Raw genomic sequence first — 26,100 nt, 5'->3', positions numbered from 1 at the left:
ACAGAGAATTTTCGATGCTGCTTTTGGTTCAGAAAGTTTGAATAAAAGTGTTTCTTTTTGTTGTTCTCGAATTATTGAATCTGTAGAAAAGAATCCTCTTTTCTTGAAGGAACTTGTTGAGAAAAATTCTCATAATTTGAATGAGATGGAAAAAGCTGAATTTGCCAATTTCATAAATTAATTTCAGAATGTTTTCTCTGATTGTCGCGGGGAACTGTAATATAGGTATGCATGTTATTAATGTAAAAGATTCTCTTCCTATTAAGCAGGTTCCTCGGCGTATTCCCATTCAAATGCGCGGAGGTTAATAAAATTATTGAGGAGATGAGAGCTCAAGGCGTAATTGAGGAGGGATGTCTGCCGCAGTTTTAGTCCGGAAAAAAGATGGAAGTATAAGATTTTGTGTGGACTGTAGAAAATTGAATGGGGTTACTGAGAAGGATTCGTATCCTCTTCCCAGGATTGATGACATACTTGATCAGCTCTCAGGTAACATCTGGTTTTCCATCTTAGATTTAAAATGTGGTTATTGGCAAATAAAAATTTGTCCTGAAGATAGAGAAAAGACAGCTTTTTCCATCGGAAACAGGCTTTGGCAATTTACGGTGATGTCTTTTGGCTTATGTAATGCTCCTGCGACTTTTGAGCGTGTAATGGAGAAAGTTTTACACGGTTTACTCTATAAAATTTGTTTAGTTTATCTCGATGATGTTATCATTTATGGAAAAAGTTTCTCTGAGATGCTTGAAAATTTAAAAAAGGTTTTCTCGCGTTTACGAAAAGTCAATTTGAAAATTAACCCAAAGAAGTGTAATTTTCTAGAAAAAAATGTTAAATATTTAGGTCATATTGTTTCCGAACACGGTATTACAACTGATCCCGAAAAGATAGCTGCTGTAAAAGAATGGCCTGTTTCGCATAATAAAAAGCAATTAAGGAGCTTTCTCGAATTTTGCTCATATTACAGAAAATTTGTTAAAGGGTTTTCTACTTTGGCCAAACCCTTATATACGCGTACGGAAAATCGAATTTCTTTTGTCTGGGAAAAAAGTTGTCTTTCTGTGTTTAAGGAATTGAAACCTAAGTTATCTTCTTCTCCTATACTTGTGTTTCCAAAAGAGAAAGGGAAATTTATTTTAGAAACAGATGCTTCTAATCTTGGGATAGGAGCAGTTCTTTCTCAAAAACAGGAAAGAAAGGAAAAGGTCATTGCTTCATTTCAGTCGAGTTCTCAGCAAAACCGAGCGAAACTATTGTGTTACACGTCACGAATTGTTGGCAATTGTAGAATCTTTAAAGTCTTTCCGGCATTACTTTCTTGGGAGGAAATTTTTAATTCGGACAGATCATGTTTCTTTAAAGTGGTTGTTATCTTTTAAAGATTTGAACAGGCAATTGGCACGTTGGCTGGAGAAACTTCAACAATATGACTTCGAAATTCTGCACCGGAAAGGATTAATTCATAAAAATGCCGACGGATTTTCTAGACGTCTTTGCGAATCGAGCGGTTGTGATTAGTGCTCTAGGGTAGAGGAAAGGAACATTAGGGGAAAGGGAATTACTGTTGCTCAAATTTCTTTTTCAGGAGATCTTTTAGAGGAATAGCGTAAGGAACAGAAGGAAGATACGACCATTTCTATCTTTTACCGTACCAAGGAGGCAGGAGTGCGTTCTGCTCTGTCGGAGCTGGATGACGGAGACATTTCGGCTCAAATTTATTGGAATTATTGGGACGCCCTAAGTTTAAAGAATGGAATTTTATATAGAAGATGGACGGCTCCTGATCTTAAATCCAATGTTCTTCAACTTATAGTCCCTCGTAGGCGAGTAACTCAAATTTTGGAGGAAGCTCATGACTCTCCAACGGGAGGACATTTTGGCGTCAATAAAACTATATGATAGAATCTATCATATAGAAATAGATAGAATCCGGAAGCGATTTTTCTGGGCTACTTGCAAACAAGACGTTAAGGAGTGGTGTCAAATCTGCAAGGTCTGCATTTCCAAGAGAGGTCCTTCGGGAAAAGGGAGATCTCCCTTATAATGTGGGAGCTCCATTTGTTCGAGTTCAAATGGATATTTTGGGCCTTTTGCGTTCTTCTAAAGCCGGAAATAAATATTTGCTTGTTATCATCGATTGCTTCACTAAATGGGTGGAAGCTTTCCCTCTTAAGAACATTAGGGCAAAAACTGTAGCGGAAATTTTTGTCAATCAGGTGATTTCCAGACATGGAGTTCCCTTAGAGGTTAATACAGATCAGGGAAGGAATTTCGATTCAAAACTTTTCTTGGAACTTGTGGTTCTTTTAGGGAGCTGGAAGACGAGAACTACCTCTTATTATTATTATTATTATTATTATTATTATTATTATTATTATTATTATTATTATCATAACTCGTATCATTATTATTATTATCTTCACTTGTATTGTTTGTATTATTTATATTAGAAGTTACAATAGCAGCAGATGCTAATTTCTTAGTTCCGTCAATAGACTGTAAATGCATCTTGATAAACTTGTCTGCACGCATAGGAGTTTGCATATTTTTAAAAATATATTCACGTAAATCTTTAAAATACGTTTCACAATTTGATGTTGCACGTACATGTTTTGATTTAAATATAGGAGCTAAAACTCTAGACTATAATGGAAATTCTAAACATAATCTTGTTATTTGTTTATAAAACTCAGGTAAATAAAAAGCATTTAAACAAGAAGCTTTTTTATTACTATTTATTTCTGCTTGTATTTTTAGCTTCTCAATCCAACGATAAATATTGTCATCATAATTATTCTTTTCATTAATGATGTCAATTGGATTATTATTTTCTTCTCTTTCATTGTTGATTTCTATATGATCAACATCAACATTTGTATGATGAAATTCTGTTGTATGATGAAATTCTGTTGCAATATAATCTTTTTTTTTTTTCTTAGTTTCTTCTGCTAGTGAAGGCAATCCTGTATTATAGCATCCTTCATATTGTTGAATACTAACAGTTAATGTAAGTAATAAAATCAATTCAAATTTTTCGAATAATTGACAACTTACCATAAGTGCAACACAACTTACAAAAAATGATTTTATATCAGAATGTTTTTTATTAAAACAATTCTAACGACAAACGAATTTTATTAAATGGGCCACATCAACTCTTATATATGTATCGGCTGGTCGATTAATTTTGGTATTGTGACTATTAATGACGAAAAAGTATGCTGAAACATATTCTTTAATAGTCATTCGATTAAAAGCAGATGTCACTGCTCCTAAAAGTGCTCTCGAATAATCAGAAATTGCTTCTTCTGGTTTACTTGCACCCATACGTAACTATTCTTTAATCCAATATTCAATTGTATTAGTGGCATGCTTTTTAGAAAACATTTCATTAACTAGTATTATTAATCCTTCAATGTTTATAACTATGACATATAAAAATATGTGACCACTCTGTAAATCATCTGTAATTTTAATTTTTGAAATAAACTTTCCTGTTGCGTCCATAGCAATTCTTCTATATGTATTCTTTCGACAATATTCTTTATATACATGCATTTACGTTGGAGTTCTATAATGCACACAGACTTTATCTAACATAATTTCATGTATACCTTGATGAAAATGTAAAATCGGAGCGTAAGAGCGTAAGTCGAAGCGTTAACACTTCCTTTACATTTCATTGTTTCAATTTACGCTTCGTAGAAGGTTTGTTAACGCTTTTATTACTCTTCCTTTATATTCGACTTACGCTCCAATTTTACATTTTCACCAGGGTACTACCGCAGTACAGAGGTATGTTTCATATTTTTTATAGTATAAATTGGATCTTTGCCATCTTTTGGACCAACATCTAAAGTTTTGTCATGACATTCTTGTTTCACTTTACGAAGAACAGATGATTCATGTAAAAAAGGAGGTTCAATATCATCAATTTTCATTTCTTGCGTGGCTAATCTTCTCCGCCAATTTGAGACTCCTTTAAATAATAAATCTTTACCAACTATCTGTCGTTTATAGAAACGAAGTTGGCGTTTTACTTTTTCATGTGGAATTGTAAAAGTATCTTTTGTAATGATGCATTGCGATGCGCATTATCAAATGTTCTCCTCTCTTCGGTTCTGTGTCAACATAAGCAGTAAAAGGAGATCCACATCCTTCACTTTTGCATTTTCCATTAATTATTATAAAATGTGAACGTTTGTCGGAAAAAAACTTTAGCTCTTTTGAAGACATATGCACATGGTAATCTAAATTGTCGCCAGAATTCATCGGCCATAATTTCTTTTGAAGAATCCAATGCAATAGTTGATTCTTCAGTATCTAATGAGGACATCGCATCATTCGTATCATTGTACTTTTCAAGTCCTTTATCTTCAATTTCTAAGTTTAATTTCATTTATGAAAAAACTTTTCTTCTATCTTTACGGACATTTATATACGGAAATTCCATTTATTATTTAAACAATCACTAATATCTTGCCATACTTTTGAAGTATACTCTGGTAACTCTTTGTCTTTCAAAAAAAACATTACTATACATTTCGAAAGCTGCTACAGCTTCATTCACTGATACAATAGACGTACGTGACATCTGTCAAAGGAATGAAAAAATGGATTCTTAAAATATTGTAAACAAATATTAAGGGGACCGTCTACATTAGAGGGTAAAGAAACTCGATTTTTTTTCTTGCTTAAATCGATAGTATTTCATCCGTAGAACAGGCTCCTGAAGTCCCAAGTATAGATTCAAATTGTATCAGGCCAAAATGAGCACGTGCAGTGTGCATGTCCCGAGCGCTCCGAACGGGACAGCAAGTAAAAATCCCTAACGGTCTTTGAAAAGGTACATTGCCTGCTCGGAAAGAATTACTTGAGAGGTGTTTAGGTGGGTATACACAAAATGAAAGTTTTAATGCGACTGGCAAATGGCATTAATGCGATTTGGCAACTGGCCTCAAAACACTTCCATTGCGGTTGCAAAATCATTGAAATTGCTGCCTACATAGCTGCTGGAATTTTTAATGGAGCCTATTTGTCGGTTCTAAGAATCATGTCATGCGTGGAAATAATTATTGGACCAGTATGCACAGATGTTGCGGATAGAATAAACAAAAATCGCACGATTAGCCAAAATCGTCGTAGCAGATCTGTTGCACAGGAAACGCGTACTTACGACAAACAATGGCTGTTGGAGAAGAATGAATTGTATGAGGACATTTATATGGAGCAGGGATAGTAGATTAATCGAAAAGTACGGATAAACAATCATTAGCAAGCTTTTATCAACCTTTTTCTTTGATTGGAAACTTTAAACGCGATTTTCTCGAAACCACTTTTTTCGAAACTGCGTACACGATTAAAAAAAACTAATCGACGGATCCACTTCTATTTTTTTTTAAATTAAAGGTTTAAATTAAATTATCTTTTGTGTGAACCTAAAATATAAATTAAAAGTCATTAACAAAAACAAGTTATTTAAAAAAAAGTCAAAAATTTTTCACAAAAAATTAATTTTTTTTTTAAATGCCATTTTTATAATTTTTTTGTAATAAATGTATGGCTTTCTTAGGTTCACTTAGAAGCTATACTCATAAACTTTACAAAAAACTTCGGTTTTTTCCTTTCAGTCGATTCTACTGGATGTTATCGTGTACGCAGTGTGAAAGAAATTTTTTAAGGCAGTTGTACATTTTTGCTTACAACTTATAATTAAATAAATAAAATTTTATAATAAAAATTGTTTTGAGTATCTAAAGACATGCACAATAAGTGAAAAAAATCGCAAAAAGATCCATTGCTTAGTTTCATTAGAAAAAAATCATAAATAAGTGCTAAATTTTGGCCTCCTAATGTAGACGGCCCCCTTAATCAAAGTTTGGTACATTTTGTATGACTGTAAAAAATATTTATTCCTGAATATTATTTCTCCAAAAATTTATAAGAGAAAAAAAAACAGAAAAAAAGGAAACAAAAAAGTTAGTAAAGAAAGATTAGATTAAAAGAATCCAAAATTAATGATACAAAATAATAAAATATATAAGACAAATGAAAAAAATGAAATAAAAAAAGTTGATGTTTTCAATATTTTATTATAAAATCGGTTCAAATAATACTTATAAAATATTTTATCATTAGAAGTTATAGTTGTGTTCGCTTATTTAGATACACTTATTTGTACGCATATGAAGATTTTATAACAATATATATTTAAATATAAACATATTTTTAATATTAATAATTTCTTTTATTTGCCAATGTTGTTTAATCAAAAGATATCAATGTTGTTTTTGTTCTTCAAAGTGATATCTGGATGCATCTAAGCGATGTTTCTTTACACCTCAGTTTATTGACTGTGTATTTATATATTTAGTACTCCATACCTAAATATTAAATAAATAAATCCGTAAGTAATTACTAGAATTAAATTTACTTAATAATATTACAAAAATATTACGGGTGTTCATATCTACAAGAATCATATTATCGTCTTCGTCTCGAAATGTATACATATAACGTTGATTATTGAAATTTTCTAGAATTTTTATTTTTTACTCCTATAACTTTCTTATGTTCTTCTTCTCTTTGTTATTTTTCTTTCTTACAAATTTTTGAAAAAATAACAATATTCAAGAATAAATGATATTCCTTTAGAGTTACATAAAATGTTCCAAATTTTGAATAATATATACTTGCTCATGAGATATATCACAGATTGACTTCTCCAATTCTTCTTTTTACAGATGCTACAATGTTTCTATTGTAATGAACGCAGCTGCAGCAGCTCACGAAATGTAATGCTCTCTTAAAAAATGAAAGATTATTAGCATATACTTCAATAATATGACAAAATTAGCCCACATAGAACATAATATGTATTACATATCTAATGGATATTTCCTATATATTCATGGATATCCCTAATATCTGTCAAGGATATTCATTAGATATGTAATACATATTATGTTGTGTGTGGGAGGATGTCATAAAAATCATCAAAAATGGGTGAAGGCCCGTCGAGCATGCTCTGAGAGATTCTGTGTTACCACAGAAACACTCTTGTCGCTGGGGAAGTTTAATTTTAGACTTGTTTCTTGCACTGCGAGTGATCCTTATATAGCGTGGTTGTTGTATCTTACTTCCGAGTTGCACGGTCGCTCTATCGGCGACGCCGCGCACTACTCGGCTGGCAAGTGCGCGGCGGCCAAATATCTAATGGATATCTTTAGTAGTTGTTTGGTGGACGTGGATATGTGGACAACACGTAAATATCTAATGGATATCCTTGGTAGCTATTTGGTGGACGTGGATATGTGAACAATATGTAAATATCTAATAGATGTCCTTGGTAGCTATTTGGGGAACGTGGATATGTGGACAACACGTGGATATCTAATAGATACCCTTGGTAGCTATTTGGTGGACGTGGATATGTGGACAACGCATGGATATCTAATAGATATCCTTGGTAGCTATTTGGTGGACGTGGATATGTGGACAACGCATGAATATCTAACAGATATCCTTGGTAGCTATTTGGTGGACGTGGATATGTGGACAACGCGTGAATATCTAATAAATATCTTTGGTAGCTGTTTGGTGGACGTGGATATGTGGACAACGCATGGATATTTAATGGATAGCTGTTTGGTGGATATGGATATGTAGATAATGTGTGCGTATCCATTAGATATCCCTGCTAGTTATTCAGAAGCTATAGATATTTAAGACATCTAATAGATGTCTTTTTTCGCATTATTTATTGCAATTTTGACTATAATTTTAAATCCTATAAATATGAAAAAAATCGATGACCCATGACCCGTAAGGTCCCCTTGTTAGAAAATTTTCGAATTTGTATCTTCAACTAAAGAAATTTTTTATTCCGCAGCTTACAGCTTCGAGTGCTAATAATCATCGATAGAATTCTTCAGGCGGCTACCAGAACTGCCGATTAAAAATTAATTGTCAATATGAAGTAATTAGGCAATGATACAGATAACATTTAAAATGAAAAGACTAATTTACTATTTTTTTATATTATTTTAATAGACTTACTAAATAATATTTTTCGCATCTGTTCGTGTTTAATCAAGTATGATTGTGTTAATCAAGTGCGTATGTGTGTGCGTGTGTGCGTGCGTGCGTGCGTGCGTGCGTGCGTGCGTGCGTGCGTGCGTGCGTGCGTGCGTGCGTGCGTGCGTGCGTGCGTGTGTGTGTGTGTGTGTGTGTGTGTGTGTGTGTGTGTGTGTGTGTAACGATTATAGTTCTTTTTAATTGATATATAATCTTCATAATGAAAACTCTTACAATATTATAAGAAATATGTAAAAATTATTTTGAATAATGGCAGTCTAGTTTGTAGGTATATTTATTTAAAAAAAAACTTAAATTTAAAGGACAACTTAGTTTTCTTAATTAATTAAATAGAAAATTATGTAATCATCTATTGTTTTTTTGTGTTGGACATCATATTATATCGTATGCAAAGTAGAAGATACATAAATGCAATACGTGGTAATTATGCACAATAAAGGCGATTTCACAGATTTCAATGACCTTGATATATATTGTCAAGGATATTGTTCTGAGTAACGAACAAAAAGTTTTAATCTTCGCTCGTCATTTATTACAAAGTTTTTTACAATAAAAGTTCAATAAACATTCTTAAAGCGTAAAGCCACCCCCGATTTCAATGTCCTTCACCTATTTATCGAAGTCATCATCTTGAGTAATGTTGTGAAGGTTTTAGGCCGCGCTCGACATTTATTAAAAAGTAATTAACACAAATTCGTATGATAATAATAATACTAAACAGTGACAGTTAACATGATCGAGAAGTACACTTAACCGACACTTCTATGCTGTAGTCACACACACACACACACACACACACACACACGCGCGCGTGCGCGCGTACACGAGAAGGTGCAAGGGCCTTCGGCCTGCCTCCCACACCCGCCCCGTCGGTAGGGGTACCCTGGGCAGAAGTGCGCAAAAGTACGGTGCGTACTTTGTTGATGATAAATTACGACTTAAATGACATAGTTATTTCTCAACAAAATATGCACTTTTGTGCATTTCGGCCCAGGGCACCCCTACCGGCCCTCCTTGATTTTGCAAAAATCTGATGCTTTACTCTCTACTTTAAAACATGGTTATAGCATGTATGACGGAAACTTCGCACCCGTTACACGTCATTTTGTCTTGAATAATACTGTGCAAATGTGACACATTGTAAATATCACATTTGTCTTGTATAAAGAATTCAATGCTTACGAACAGTCAATTGTTTATGTATACGTACGCTACTTTTGTGCACTTCTACCTAGGGCACCTTTACCGACGGGGTGGCTACAGGAGGAGGGCAAAGGCCCCCTTTGCACTCCCCGTGTGTATGTGTATATGTGTGTATGTATCCCTGGGAGGACGAATTTCATTCTACATTAATCAGAAAACCATGGAAAAACATTTTTTAATCTTTTTTGTTTATAACTTTTTTTGGACTTCCCCGACTAAAAATTGTTATTTACATTACCTTTTAACCATAAGAAGCCACTACAAAAAATTTCAGCCCATTTGTGGGCTGTGGAGTTGTGGTTCAAAAGAATTACCGAAAAAGATTTCTTTAAAAAATTTATGTACAGAAGCAGTTGTCTTATAGTAGTAATATATAATTTTTTGAAAAGTACTTTGTAATATGTTTTTTTATAATTGATGTCATTCTGTATAAAAGTATTAAAATACAGTCAATATGTGAATTTAATGCTTGTGGGCATATAGGTGCGTAGTGGTGTAGTGTAATAATGTTTAATATGTCTGTATTTAAATAATAAAATACGCTGTAGGTAATGACAAAAGAAATGTTGATATTATCAAATACATAATAATCTGCAAATATTATTAACATCATAACATGATATAGGACGACCTATTTTGTGTATAACGTTAATTGTCTAATAAACATATATTTTTTTCGTTCGCATTATTCATTTTCGACATAACCTAATTATCATATGTTAACAATTATATTGATAATTATGATAGCTGTAATTAAATATAAATATATTTAATTACAGATAACTATTATAAATTAGGAACAGCGAAACTGTTAATAATTTAGTTTAATTGGTGTTTGAAGTTCTTCATTATTTTAACTTACTTATGATATATTTACGTTTTTGATGCAAATGATTCAAGTAATATAAATAAATTTGCTGAAATAATAAAAAATTACAAATTGTAACTTTAGTGGATGGAGATACCTTAGTAGCTAAATAAAAGTAACTATAACTAATGAAACTGCATTTCATATGGTTCTTAAAGTCATATTTCCATTTTTAGTTTGACAAATTATTTGTTTGAAAAGAAATGCGTATGTCTAGAAGAAATGATTACAGCAATATTGATACAGCAATATTGTTGGAAGAAAGTCGACTTGTCATATATTTTTGAAACAATAATTTTGCTATTACATTTATATTTTTATTATTATAAAAAATAAGCAGTGCAAAATTGAAAACTATTTATGAGACTTGAATTTTGCAACTTCATAATTTAAAACTTGTTATATTGAGTAAGAATTATTTTTTGAACTAACTAACAGTGAATCAACATTAATTTTACGTAAATGTCTATATTAATAGTTACTGGTGCGAAAAATTAATTTTTTTTATTACCAATCAACAAAACTACTATAGAAATGGAATGTAGAAATGTTTTTATGGAGGGACAATGGTTTAATAACAGTTATAGACTTCGCCCTCTCCCTACATCTCCGCATTAATTTTTATAAAGCACGCATTTTTGCGTGCTTTAAAATAAGAAAATTTATTAATTTATGCGTGCTTTACAAAAATTAATGCGCGGATGTAGGGGGAGAGCGAAGATCTGCCCTGGCATCTCGCCCACGCGTTCTCTGTACCATATAGGTTTGCAACTTTAAGTAAAGCAGAGATATCATGTAATTTCTTAAGAAAGACTTGCTCCTCCATAAAAACATTTCTACATTACATTTTTATAGTAATTTTGTAGATTGGTAATGAAAAAAATTGATTTTTTCGCACCAGTGCTATTAAGTGTAATAATTACACAATAAAAAATGGAAATGTATAAAATCATGCACTTTTACAAAAAATATTATTTTTACTTTTTTATTGTGTAAATAATCTTTTATATTTTATGGAAGATTACAAAGTTAAAAGTATTTTACAGATTGTATGTAAATATAAAATTTTTCTTGTAATATTACAAAACAATAATATTAGACAGAATATGATAATTTTACAAATTATTATTTTTTTTACGTAAGTATATATTCCTTAGAAAAGTGGAAGGGCTGTAATTAATCAACCAAGATATTAATATTTTTTAATGCATACGATAGTTTTTGTACAATTAGTAATTTGGCACTATACATAAGCTAAGCGTGTTCTCTTGAAACCAGGGAACGTTGACTGCACACATCAATGAGCGCGTTCAGCAAACAAATAGAGCGCTCTTGTAATATGATTAGCTCTTGTTCTAGAAGTAAAAAATTAATAATAATTAAGAAACAATTTCACACCAAATAAACGTGCAGCATAAAAAAGGTTTTTAAGAAAAAATACTCCCGACTGTAGCTAAAAGCTAGTCTAATAAAAAATTAACAAATATTTTAAAAAGTAAAATAAAGGATATATTTTAAAAATGCAGTTAAAAAATTACGATAAAAAATGAAATTAAAGATAATATGTAAAGAACCATAAAATTTAATCACAAAAAAAAAAGTTACAAAAAAGTTAAAAATAAAATAATTTTAACAAGTACAAATATTCTGAAAGAAATTAAAAATAAAATAATATAAAGAAAATGTTTTTAAATAAAAATGTAAATCACCCCGAAAAATAAAAAAGGTACAGAAATAAAAGCTTTAAAAAGTTTAAAATAATTAAAATATAACTAATTTAATTATTATATATCATAACATATAATAAACTATTATATTAACCAAAAATTATTATTAATATAGTAAATAAAATATAATTAATATTAATAAAAGGTATAATCAAAAGTACATAAAATACTTTAAAACTAAATTAAATTTATTTTTATTATGTAACTAGAACATTGAAATAAGTAAATTAGAAGCTTAAATCATAAAAATTATATTAATTAAACATTTTAAAAGGGCAATCGAGAGATGCTATATCGCGAAAGTATATGCTTTTTTATTGTATTCCTATTCTTGTGTATATATCTTCTTTATGCACACATGAAATTTTTAAATAGTTAATTTTTGATTGATAATTAATTTGGCATAGCGTTTTCTGACTGTCTTGTAAAATGTTCAATTAATATAATTTTTATAATTTAAGTTTCTAATTTACTTCTTTCAATGTTCTAATTACAATGTTCTAGTAACATAATAAAAATAAATGTAATTTAGTTTTAAAGTATTTTATGTACTTTTATACCTTTTATTAATATTAATTATATTTTATTTACTATACTTAGATACTACTTCATTAAACTGCGTTCCCTCGGGATTTGCAGTTTTATCATCAGGTATATGTTTTCAATATACAAAATATAGTTTTTTTAACCCTACCGCCCTGGCCATTATGCAATCTCACAAATATCACTACCCTCCCCTTCTCGGCTCTCTACTTCCTCTTTTTTTATCTCTTCCCCACTACCATCATCAACATATCTACAACAATCCACCAATCTTTTCGCCACCTGTTCTTATGCGACCTTACTAATAATATTTCTCTCCCCCTCCACGCCTATCCTTCTTACTTTCCTTCCTTTCCTCTTTCTTCTCCTCCTTCGCGGCCGCTCTAAACTCACCTCGCCTCCCTCCTCACCTTTCCTCCTCCTTTTCCCCCTTTTTCTTTTTTTCCTGTCATCCTTCTCTATTCCCCATTGCCCTCCCTTCATCTCCCCCTTTCTCCATCCTAACTCTATTTCCTTTCCTCTACCCATAACTCCTTATTTGAAACCTCCACCCTTTTACTGTTCGTCCTTTCCTTTGTTGCCGTCTCTAAAATCCTCCACCTCATCCTCCTCTCCTCTATTGTAAGATCCTTCCACCCCACATAATCTTGTCCTCCTCATCCGTCCTCTTCTCCAACTTCTTCCAACTCTTATATCTTGACAACTCCATTCTTGCCTTTGCCTGATTTCCCGATCACTGTTTCTGCCTTTTCCTCTCCCACCTTCTTTTCTTTTTCTCCTCTCCTTTTCTCTCTTCACTACCTCTACCTTCGTCTCCTCTTCTCCCTCTCTCATCTCCGCCTTCTCTCTCTTCTCTCTTCTTTCCACTAACCGGCTTGTTTTCAAAACCTTCACTATCTCCTCTACACACCTCCTTATCCTTGTTACCTCCCTTATCAAATCCTCCATTCTCTCTTCCTCCAGCTATTTATCTTCTCCACCTTTTTCTTTTCAACCTCTCTCACTCCTCCACCACTCACTAGTTTCTCCTTTTCGCCTCTCAGCAGTCAGTCTCAAATGTGTTCTGTCGATATCTCTCCGCCAATCACCTCTCACTGCTACCATTGCATCTGCTTCAAGCCATTTCCAACATAACGCCACCTGCCGGGATCCTTCATCCGTAGTCACCCATCCACTATTCTCTTCCGTCCATTCTTGCTCCCTCTCAACCTATCTCCTACTCCTCCAATTAGTCGACGTTGCTTCTTCAATCTTCTCATCCTCTTTAAAATAAAAAAAAACAAATTATATCCACTCCATAATTTTCCCCCTAAAAATGATAGGATGAAGTGATTGGTTTATTTTTTGTATTAGAAAGTATTCCGAGGAACATCTTGTACGGATACTTTCTAATACAAAAAATAAACCAATCACTTCATCCTATCATTTTTAAGGGAAAAATTATGGAGTGGATAAAATTTATTTTTTTTATTTTAAAGAACACTTTTACAAAAGATTTAAGAAAGAACAAGCCATTTGACGAGATTATCATATTATTATTATCATATCTATTATTTAAATTTTCAAGAGAAGCAGTAAAAAATTTTATTATGAAAAGTTGTTGGCTGTTACACCAAAATTCTCTTTTTTCTAAACCGGTGTATGCTACTGTTGATAAGTTCATGGAGGTTCATCCCAATTTAAATTCAGTGAACCATCATATAGAGAATTGGCAGTACAATTTATATCAAAATGATTATCTAAAGGTGTACTTTTAGTTTCTCAAGTATGCTACTATCTTATGGCAGGCCAAGTAAGAGAATAGTTACAAGGGTTATAATTTTATTTAAAAAAATACTATATTGCAACTGTGGCTCTTAAATTAAGATATTGTAAAACCATTTCTTTTTTAGATTATTAAAATAGATAAAAAGTGAGAAATCTTGTCTGAAACAACAAAATTACAACAAAGTTACAAATTATAAAGTCCGCTGGTCTGCCGATGACATGATCACAGGCTGTAATATCGGAAATAATATGGATGCCAAGAATGACCTCTACGTCTTAGTTTATTTAGTAACAGCTGTAACGTACCGTATTTCCTATGCGGACTTTTAGCTCGCCGGGATCAGGTGTAGAAAAGGTCCCTGAGACAGTAGACTCGATTCGATTGAGTTTAATAAAAACGTTATAATATATTTTATTCTTAAGAACGTATGTACAAGTATTTACAGTTAGATTCTATATACAAAGTGTCGCTTGGTTGGAACAGCTATTCGTCGGTCGCGTGAATATCTTGGTGGGAGTGCGGCGACGAGCCGACGGGCAATGCCCTGAAGCGGGAAGCCGAGTTTCGTGACGCGGTGAGGCGTGCGGTGCGGCGGGCGGTAATTGCCAGAGCCTCGAGATCGGTGGTGCGCGGTATGAGACGTGAAGCGCAGTGTGTTTTGACGTATCACGCGGTGATTTCGGATTTTATCGTAACTCAGGAACGCCGGCGTCAATCTCGAGAATTCTCGAGGGAGGCGGAGAACACTCTACCCCGCTGTATTCGAGCCAATTAGGTGTTAAGGAAGATCCGTAGCCGAGAACTCTCGGCGAAGGCGGAGACGCTCTACCCTCTACTACGGGATCGTAACTAGGAGTTTTAGATGCGAGCGGTACCAAAAGCTCTTGGTTAAGGCAGAGAACACTCTACCCTAATCACCGTGTCGCAGGAAGCTTCTCTTGGTCGTATTCTGGTCGAGAGCGGAGTACCAGTATATGGTCGGATCGAGAAGTCTCGCAGCCTCCACCGGAGCGGCCTTTTATACCCGCCCGGGTGGAGGATCGGAGATCCTCATGGATCTTCGGTTTTCCCCGTGCTCGTTCGCTCCCGTGGAGGCTGGGAGAGCACAGGGAAAAGCGCGGAGCGGAGACGATGATCGTCTCGACGCTCTTTTTATGCAGCGATTAGGACGGGCCGGTGCCCGTTTTGCGGCCCGGCGGGTGTTCGGCCGGGTCGTGCGCAGTGGGTGATGCCGGCGGACGGGAGGTTCATTACACAGCCATGCATTCTGTGCGAGCTGAATAAGGTACAGAAATGTACAGATAAAGCTTTTATTCAAATCAAAATCTAAAACGTAAGTATATAAATACTTTGTTTCCGAAACAATTTATTCTAATTAATACAATTCTTTTCATACATTTACAAAGATCACATTCAAAATTTTTTTATTAATATTTTTGATTTTCTAACTCATTTTTTTTTCATTGAGGCATACATGAGATGAAAGATTACAAAATGACTACGAGTCGACTTCTCAAATATAATACAACACGTCATCCCATATTTTTCTCTTAATTTTCTTTGCATCAATTTAATATAGCATTATATTTATTGCTATTTTACAGTTAAGATTTAATGGTACATTTATAATTATATTGATTGTTTTTATATAGTTATTGATAATAAACATATTGCCCGTGTTTTAATTAATGCTTTTGAAACATATAATCATGTGTCGGCTTGTAATGGGAAATAAAAGCATGGCTTTTATGGAAATATTTCAAGCTTGCCAACTTGGCAGGTGATAGCCTAGGTAACTTAAAGGCCGTAGACCACATTCACAATTTCCATAAGAGCCACGCGTTTATTTCCCATTACAAGCCGGCACATAAATGTATGTTCCAAGAGCATTAAGTGAAACACAGGCAAAATAGGTTTACTATCAATAATGTAATGTAAAAGAACAATAAACATAATAACATTACAATTACAATTTAACTATAAATAAACAATTTTTTAAATGTGATTTTTGTGAATGTATGAAGATAATTGTATTAATTATAATAAATTGTTTCGGAAACAACAAATTATTTAAATAATTACATTTTAGTTCTTTGATTTGACTAAGATTCTTATCGGTATATTTCTGTGTCTTATTCATATATTCGGTTTGCATAGAATACATGACAGTTACTAAATAGACTAACAAGGGGACCTTACGGGTCATGGAACACCGATTTTTTTTATACTTATAGGATTTGAAGATCAGTACCCGGACTTCAATTTCCTAAAGCAGTACGACGCGCTTCTCAAAAATACTCGAGAAAATCGATTTTGAAGATTTCCGATATCTGTAAGTACAGAAAATTTTAACCTATTGTCAGAGCCGCTCGTAGCCGAGCGCACAGAGCTCTAGTTTCGTAAGCGCGGAGTCGCTGGTTCGATTCTCGCTCTGGCCTCAATTTTTTTTTCATAACTTAATAAAGTTTTTTTTTTAATCCTATATCTTAACATTTATCAAATTGAAATGCTAATTAATTATTAAATATTTATTCGTTATTTTTTAAATAAAAATTAAATTGGCTCATGTAATACTGACGAGTAATGTCAAATGTATTTATTATTAATATATTTTATAACATACATGAATTAATAACTCATAAAAATTAAACAACCATTTTTATAAATATTATTTTTGTTTTTTATATTATTTTTGTATTTACTCGTAATCTCTTAAAAAGTATTTCATTTTCTTTAATGTTTTCCATTTTTTGTACCAAATTTTAATTTATTATAAATATTCGCATTTTCAATCAAGTAGTAATTAAAAATAAAAAAATGTTAATTTTTATTTAAAAAATAACAAATAAATATTTAATAATTAATTAGCATTTCAATTTGATAAATGTTAAGATATAGGATTAAAAAAAAAACTTTATTAACTTATGAAAAAAAAATTGAGGCCAGAGCGAGAATCGAACCAGCGACTCCGCGCTTACGAAACTAGAGCTCTGTGCGCTCGGCTACGAGCGGCTCTGACAATAGGTTAAAATTTTCTGTACTTACAGATATCGGAAATCTTCAAAATCGATTTTCTCGAGTATTTTTGAGAAGCGCGTCGTACTGCTTTAGGAAATTGAAGTCCGGGTACTGATCTTCAAATCCTATAAGTATAAAAAAAATCGGTGTTCCATGACCCGTAAGGTCCCCTTGTAAGACAAATAATCCTTAGGCAGCCATATAAACATATTTGCGATATTGCAGCCTGTGATTACGTCATCGGCAGGCCAGCTAGGTGATACAGCTTGTATACTTTGTTGTTATTGTTTCAGACAAGATTTCATTCTTTTTATCTATTTCAATACATTGCAAAAAAATAAACCGTTCACTTCATCGTTTCATTTTTTTGTAAAACTACGTTATATTTAATATAATCAAGACATATTCTATTAAACACACTGTTAATTTCGAGTTAATTATACTATATATATATATATAGTATTTAGAGAAGAGAATTACTTACACAAAAAGAGAGAAAGAGAAAGAGAGAGAGAGAGAGAGAGAGAGAAAGAAAGAAAGAGAGAAATAAAATAAACACACACTCATGCATATATACAGAGTGTCCTGCATAAGTGTGAAAGTCTTCATAGAAAAAGAGACGGAATGAAAATAAAAGTCTACCATAGTTTTTGGATATTTCCAATGACAGCCAAGATATTAATTTTTTAAATTGTATGAATGAGAGCGCGTCGAGGGAAGCGGCGAGCCGCTCGAGGTATAGGATGGCCCACTGTGTCAAGCATTGGCTGTCGGCGCTGGGGAGAGGGAAGAAAGAGAAGCGTGGCGAAGCACGAGCAATGGCGCGCTTCTTCTCCTTTTCCCCCCGCCGCCGGCAGCCAATGCTTGACATAGTGGACCGAGCTATAACTCGAGCGGCTATAACTCGGCACTTCCCTCGGCGCGTTCTCATTAGTACAATTTAAAAAATTATTATCTAAGCTATCATTGGAGATATCAAAAAATTAGACTTTTACATTCACCTTGATCCTGTCTATCTTTCCATGAAGACTTTCATACCTTATGCGGGACATCCTGTATACATATGTACATACAGGCTCATATGTGTATATGCACATACTATACGTATAGACATTACTAGACAATGTTATATCCTCCCTGCGTCTCTCTCTCTCTCTCTCTCTCTCTCTCTCTCTCTCTCTCTCTCTCTCTCTCTCTCCTTACTTGCTGCTTATTTGTCTTTTTCTATCCATCTACTTTAAGTTTAAATAAAGTGTTTCTTCTTCTCTTTCTTTTGATATAATAATTAAAAATAACACCAAAACTAAAACCATAACACAAAGTATTAACTTATCTCAAAATATTTATTTTCATAAAAAAATAAAAATTTTGTGTAATATACTTATTTGATTGTATAGCATAATGTTATACTAATCTTCAAATTAGGCAGAGCCGTTTTTTCTTCCACAATGTAATCCACGATGTAATAGGCATATTATGAAAATGAATTAAAATATAATCAGAAAAGAAAACAAAACTAATATAACTTTGTTTTGTCATTTTAATTCAATCATAGTCTCAATCTTTAATTTTATATGATATGGACTTTAAAATTGTTTTATGAATCTTCATGTATAGTCACTACAAAATGAGTGAAATCACAACAAAATTACATTTTTAAAAAAAGGTATAAAAAAGCGACAAATAATACGTGCGCAAGAAACGTCCTCAAAAATCTATTTTTTACACAATAATTGAATAGTTGAACGAACTTACCTAGTGAAGTTCAACTCTAATTATGCTGTCCCGTCCGGATGAATAACTTGTAGTAGCGCTTCGCTGCGGCAATCCCAACAGATAAATTTTAGAGTCCAAATTTAACGCATTGGCGCTGCTCGCGCGGCGTCTACGGTTACGTGTGCACGCCGCCCGGCCCTCATTGTTGTCAAAGTGCAAATCTGGTATTGAAAGAGGGTGCGAAGGGCGGGAGTATCCATTCGGACGGGACAGCATAATTGGAGTCGAACTTCAGTAGGTAAGTTCGTTCAACTATTCAATTATGCAACGTCTCGTCCGGATGGATAACTTGTAGACATTCAGAGTCCAGATTTGCTAGAACAATATCCGATCATCGAAATGTTTTTATTTCTCACGTGTACAAATAGTACGAGGAAAAATTGTTGTACTTGAAATCCGAGAATGCTTATGACATATTGAGAATAGCATTTTGAAAGTGTGGGTCGTTTATAATATGACAATTGTAGAAACGAGCAAAGACCTCTGAGGTCTTAGACCATCCTGCTGTCCTTCGGATCTCGTCTAGGTTGATGCCCTTGCTGGCTGTGAAGGACGTCGACGCAGTGGCGAGTTGAGTGGGCGGAAAATATTCCCACGTCTATTCCCAATCTATCCAGGACGGATTTAATCCATTTTCCTAAGGTCTGCGAGGAAACGGGATTATGGGGTGAACGTAGGGAAATGAAAAGAGCGTTATTATCTTCCTGTCTAAGATCTCGCGTAAAATCTAAATAAGCTACGGCTAGCGAGTAAATGCAAAGCTCCGGTTTTTCCCGAAATGGTTTAAAGGTAAGTAAGGGTTGGATTCTACCAATACCGGAGGTTTTAAGACTGGCCGGAATTTTAATAACCAATTGATCTGATATAGCAATGTTGGAGACCTGTATAGCTGCCAGAGTCTGCAATCTCTGCGCTGTTGTGAGTGCGAGGAGAGTCACTAACTTCTTGGATAAGTCCTATAAAGAGATCTTGGTGGGGATAAACCCCGGCAAGGTAAGAGATGACCGGAGTGGGGTCCCAAATAAACTCATACCGGGGACGAGGAGATTTTAGCGTCGCGACGCCTCGGAAGAATCTCTTCACTGCAGAATGTGAGCCAACTTCCTCTGACGTAAGCAGGGAGACTGCCGACCGATATGTGTTTATGGTCGAATATGAATTGGTGTTATTGAATGCCTGGGAGAGAAAATCGAGAAATCCTGAGATAGGGGGCGAGAAGCAGTTGATCCTCTCCTGTTGACAATAGTTCCACCATAACCTCAGTGGTTTTGAATACTGGGCCATTGTGGGTCCCGAAATTGATGCCAGAACCACCTCTACTGCTGTTGCCGGTATTCCCCTGGAAATAAACGCTTGCCGGATAGCCTCACGACTGTCAGGGAAATCTTATTCCATAATGGGTGTACATTCCTGAAAGGAGATGATAACATGTTAGGATCGGGATCAAAGAGGATCGGATGACCTACAATAAGATGGTTTAGCAGGGGAAACCATGGTTGGGCTGGCCACCAAGGGACCACCAGAATGCCTTCTGCCCTGTCAGTGATGACTTTCCGCAGGGTTCATAAAATCAAGCTAAACGGAGGGAAGGTATAGAAATAAAAGGTGTTCTAGTGTAAAGAAAAGGCGTCGATTGCGTATGTCAATGGGTCCGGGAGCCAGGAGACAAGACGAGTACATTTGGCATTAATTGCCGTTGCGAATAGATCAACGTCGAATTTCCCGAAATGGGATACGATTATGGAAAAATATCTCTGGGCTAGCGACCATTCCGTATCTTCCGAGATAACCCTAGATTCTGCGTCTGCCTCAAAGTTTTGACTCGACAGAATGTAAGAGGCGTAAATAAATAAATTACGCTCTACGCACCAGTTCCAGATGTCCCTAGTAAAATCTGATAGATGTGGGTATTTGACCGATCCCATCCGACTGATGTAGACAATGGCGGTAGAGTTATCTAATCTTAACAAGATCTCCGAATCTCTTAGGTGAGACGCGAAACATCGTAGCGCGTGAAATGCTGCCAATAATTCCAAATAATTTATATGATTCTTTTTATCCTGGTGAGACCAAAAACCATGCGTTCGCGAGTTCCCGCTTATCGCGCCCCAACTTGTTAGGAAGGCGTCCGAAAATATTTCTAAGCTAAAGTTACCGGATCTGATATAGTTACACAGCAAGGTGTCTGAAAGAATGTTCTTCCACCAGGTTAGATCATCTCGAATAGAAAACGGAAGACGCATTTGAGCGTTAAAGTTGTCTCCTGTCTCTATGAGAGCTAAAAATTTAGTTCTTTCCAATGTTTTCATATGCAAAATGCCGTATTGTACCGCTGGGCAGATGGATATAAGCGAACCAATGTAGCTAGCTAGTAAACGAATTTGACACGATCTCATGCTCAATAAATCGTTGGTGAATTGTAACAGATTAATTCTTTTAACTGCTGGGATCGAGATTGAGAAATCCAAGGAGTCGAAAATGAAACCCAGAAACTGACATTTCTGTGTCGGGATTAGACAGCTCTTGTGTCTATTAATACTAAATCCAAGGTAAGTAAGAAGTTTCGCCGTCGTAGAAACGTTATTGAGGCATTGCGAGTAAGAACGGCCAATAAGTAAAAAATCGTTTAGATATACAACCGAAGTGAGACCTCTCTCTCTTAGGGAATGTAGGACTGGTTTTAGTAACTTTGTAAAAACAAAGGGAGCCGAAGCCAAACCGAAGGGCAGAACATTAAACTGATAAAGCTGGCCTTGGAATCTGAAGCGGAGAAATCTCCTATCCTCTGGGTGTATGGGAATTAAGAGATATGCGTCCTCTAGATCTAGTGATGCTAGGAAATCTCCGGGCAATACCAGGCGGATAACCGTTTTCCAGTTCTCTAGCTTGAAATGCGGGATTAAGATATATTCATTAAGCCGCTTGAAGTTTAAAATAAACCTCCAACCTCCTGAGGATTTTTGGATTAAAAAGAATGAGGATATGAACTGTCCTTGGCAGTCGGAAACCGCCTCGATAGCTCCTCTATTCCGAAGTCTGATGATCTCCTGCAGATAGATATTCTCCTCAGATTTAGGTATGGAGACGGAAGGTTCACTGTACTGAGAAGGCAGGTTATGACGGAAGGGTAGTCTATAACCGGTAATCGACTTCTCCATCGTGCTGGCCTTCTTCATCTCCTCTCCGAAGGAAACACCAAAGAGAAAGTTATCCGTTGAAATCGTTTCAGCGGTGTTCTTAGCAATTTTGCTAAAGGCAGGGGTAATCTGCGCTCGCCTGTTGAGAGACAGACGGAAGAACAAGTCTGTGAGAATTGAGGCCCCCTCGTTAGCATGTACTACTGCGGAGCGGATCTCAAAGGTAAGTGAGGCCTGTGTCGCAGGTGTGAGAAATTCTCAGATATTCCCAGTGCGTATAGAGCGATACCCAGCTGGTCTTGAATCTTGCTGTTATATTCATCCCTCTTAATGATAGAGAGGCTTTTGAGACCGGATCTACATTCCAGATTCATCCTGGGTGCTCTGAGATAAGCCAACGTCTCGGGGGGAACGTGTTTTTTCAAAAGAGCTGAGCGCGTTTCCCTGTCGAGGCCCTGCCTAGTGAGGTTCAGCCACCTCTGAAAAAGGAGTTCATTCCACACAGATTCCTGTGTTATGACTCGATCTGGCCCAAATAGCTCAGTAGCGAGGGTGTCCGCCTCTTCCTCCTCGCAGGGCGCTACCCCAGGACCCGGAGACGCATGAGGTGGTTCACCCCCGATCGTCTGAATGTTAACCGGGCCTGTGAGGAAGAAGAATATCCGAAGAGTCAGGAGAGGAAATTAGTTATGCCTCAGTGCTGACTGTGTCTTACTACAGCCGGAAAGCTACAAGAACATACCTGGCGGCGGACCCCGCGACCCTTCCTGACTAGCAGGCGATGCCGCTAGACTGCCTCCTGAGCTGAGGATTTCTTCAAAAGGTTCACCGGGTGTGTCTTGATTTACTTTATCCTGCGAAGAAAGAGTTGTATCGGTGGGCGGCGATGAGTAATTCGTCCTAACCTCCCTAACCGATAAGACTTCGAGAAGACGAGAAACTTTAGCCTCGAGACTCGCTAAGCGATCTTCTGATGGCGAGGCTCTTCTCTTCCTGGATTTGTGCGAGGATTTGCCCATGACGCGTCCGGGAATACACGTAAATTATTGCATAATGATGAGCTCACTGTTGGGAATTGTACGCAACAGAAAATAAAATGAGGGCCGGGCGGCGCGCATACGTGACCGTAGACGCCGCGCGAGCAGCGCCGATGCGTTAAATTTGGAGTCTAAAATTTATCTGTTGGGATTGCCGCAGCGAAGCGCTACTACAAGCTATCCATCCGGACGGGACGTTGCATAATTTTAATTTAGCACTACAAATGTATGAAATTTTAGTAAAATAATCTTTTCCCCAAAAAGAACAAAAAAATTTTTTTTCTACAAAAGTAATGATATGAAGAGAATGGAGAAGGATTTTTAATTCTGTAAATGCAATTAAAAGATTAGTAAGAAATAAAATTATCGGTAAAGCAGGACAACTTTAGCATTCTCTTAGAATAAATTAGGATAAATCTAGAATAAATCTAGAATAAAATAGAATCGATATATAAAACCAATCATATTTAGTGTTTCAAAGAATATATTTTAATCTTAAATAGAAAATTCTTAAATCTAGAATAAAATAATCTTGATGTTATCCTTTTATAAAGATTTAAGGTACGATAGGAGATTCTTAAATCTAAAATAAAATAACCTTTATTCTATTTCTTTAATTTTCTTAAATAGATTCTAATATAAATTTCTGGCAATCTCATAGTATTCTTGCGGAAATGATGTCCGACGTTATATCCTTTACCAACGCTGTACGCTCAAGAAAAATAGGTTATAATGAGAAAGAAGACGTACCGATTTGCCGGTGTCCAATATCTGTTTCACTCGCACTCGATACTAATGCCGTCTCTCGCTCAAGTGCGAGTGAAACGAACACCGGCGAATCGGTATCACATCTTCTCTTTCATCATAACTACCTTTTTTGAGCCTGTGGCGTTGAAGAATGCAATATCAGACACCATTCCTGCCGATTAAGCGTGCACGACGCATTCTCTTGTTCGCGTCGCATGTTCCAAGCATGCCCCTACATGTTTCTACGCACTTCAATGAAGAGGCATGCTTAGGGCATGCTTAGTGCATGCGACGCAAATAAACTTTCTATTATGTTATTTACGGTAATTGTCCCGAAAAAACGAGTGAATCCCAGATGCGCACAGTAATAAACGGACACAGCAGGCTGAGTGAAACGGACACAGACTAAACGGACACAGTGCGAAACGGATACAGTAACAAATGGACACAGTGCAAAACGGACACAGTGCGAAACGGACACAGACTAAACGCGCACAGACCAAACGGACACAGTAACAAACAGATACAGTGCAAAACGGACACAGTTACAAACTCATGTGGTGCAGAGAATGCTTTGCACACACACACACACACACACACACACACACACACACACACACACACACACACACACACATTGGGGTGCGAGAGGGGCCCCCCCCTCCTCCCGCACCCACCCCGTCGGTAGGGGTGCCCAGAAAAGTCGCAACCCATATGGTAAGTCCGTTTGGTCTGTGTACATTTGATATGTGCGCATTTGGTCTGTGTCCGTTTTGCACTGTATCCGTTTGTTACTATGTCCGTTTTGCACTGTGTCCGTTTGGTCTGTGTCTGTATGTTAGGAAACATCTAAAATAGCCACGTTCGGAATGGCCACGGGAAATATTGCACGTGGTTCAATTTGCCCACGTTCAAAACGACCACATTCGGAATAGCCACAAGAAATATTGCACGGAGTTCAATTTGCCCACGTTCGAAACGGCCCCGTCCAAAACGGCCACGTCCGAAATGGCCACGTTCGGAATGGCCACGTTCGAAATGGCCACATTTAACATTATAAACGCACGCATGAGAGAAAAAGATAGAGAGAGAGAGAGAGAGAGAGAGAGAGAGAGAGAGAGAGAGAGAGAGAAAGAGAGAGAGAGAGAGAGAGAGAGAGAGGGAGAAGGAGAGATTGATTGATTGATTAATCTTTTATTAGCTTTCTCAGCTATTTTCAATACATTCACATACAATATTATGCTACCTAATTTACGAAAAACTCTTTCAATATTCGTTTAAACATTTTTAAACGATCATAATATTTTATTTCGGGTAGTAATATGTTATACATTAACCCTTATAAAATAGACCTTTTTGCGCGCTTTTTATGAAATTCAATAGCAATATCCCCCGTCTGCTTAGTTTCGCGTTCTTCCTCTACTATTCTAAGTTTATTACTAAATTGCTCCGCATCATATTATTTAAAATCTTAAAAATAAATGTGCACATATTGTCGTACAACCTTTGTCTTATGGTCATAAATTGCAACGCTTGGAGCATACATTTAACTTTGGTACGTCTGTCACATTGCAATATGACTCTTATTTTGCGCTTTTTGGAGCCTATTAGGTGTACAACTTTTTTTCAAAATTCGAGGCTTAATTGTGAAAAACTGATTATACATTTACGATTCAAAGTATTATCCGTCGCTGCCCACTACTTTCTCCCATCTTTCTGGCAGCATACGAATTTCGCGTCGAAAAAACTGGTCATTTTTTGAAACGACCCACAAATCGATCCAATTTTTCACTTCTTCATAACAACGGAAGTGCTGGTCAGCCAGGCCATGTGTCGAAATATTGATCGAAACAAGTGATAGTCAGAGGGAGCAATGTCCGGAGAATACGGCGGGTAGGGTAGGACTTCCAATTTCACATGGGGTCGAGCATTGTCATGTTGCAAAATCACTTTATCGTGTCTATCGTTGTATTGCGGCCGTTTGTCTTTCAGTGCTCGGCTCAAACGGATCAATTGCTTTCGATACCAATTGCCTGTGATTGTTTGAGTCGGTTTTAATAGCTCATAATACACTACGCCGAGCTGGTCCCACCAAGTGACCGTGGCAGGGCTTCGATGTCAAAATCACCGTTCTTGAAGTGTTGAAACCACTCTCGGCACTTCTTTCACTAATAACGGC

At 35.7% G+C, this 26,100-nt stretch overlaps 1 protein-coding gene and 1 long non-coding RNA gene across 11 annotated transcripts in view; both read left to right on the top strand.

The window, feature by feature from the left end:
• LOC105831072 (acetylcholinesterase) overlaps window positions 1-26,100 on the top strand; it is a 474,599-nt gene that overhangs the window by 53,346 nt on the left and 395,153 nt on the right. The window lies entirely within an intron of this gene.
• Window positions 12,128-18,707, top strand: LOC118644720. Its single transcript, XR_004962459.1, has 2 exons — window positions 12,128-15,451; window positions 17,390-18,707. It is a non-coding gene; the product is annotated as an uncharacterized LOC118644720 (long non-coding RNA).

This window comes from Monomorium pharaonis, chromosome 3 (genome assembly GCF_013373865.1).
Source record: "Monomorium pharaonis isolate MP-MQ-018 chromosome 3, ASM1337386v2, whole genome shotgun sequence".
Taxonomy (NCBI): domain Eukaryota; kingdom Metazoa; phylum Arthropoda; class Insecta; order Hymenoptera; family Formicidae; genus Monomorium; species Monomorium pharaonis.
The sequence above is the reverse complement of the archived record's forward strand: the minus strand, read 5'-3'. Positions and strand labels throughout refer to the sequence as shown.